Below are 246 nucleotides of genomic sequence, written 5' to 3'. Positions count from 1 at the left end.
TTTCATGGTGTTTGAATCCGAGTTGCATTTCCTGAGTTATCTTGCTAATTTCTTTTCTCAGCATAAAAAGTTCGTGTCGTGGCTGTTTTGTTCCTGGAGGTCACCCATGCATGGGTAGGGAGCCGCCCTTTGTTCCTAAAAGGATTTTTCTCACCCAACAGAATACAGGCAGATTTCTTAGGAATTTACAGTCCTTCCTCTCAAGAAGCTTATTTATGGCCAGGCTGATGAGAGACGGGTCAGGTA

This window comes from Lynx canadensis, chromosome C1 (assembly GCF_007474595.2).
Source record: "Lynx canadensis isolate LIC74 chromosome C1, mLynCan4.pri.v2, whole genome shotgun sequence".
NCBI classification, from domain to species: domain Eukaryota; kingdom Metazoa; phylum Chordata; class Mammalia; order Carnivora; family Felidae; genus Lynx; species Lynx canadensis.
This window is presented reverse-complemented; position numbering follows the sequence as displayed.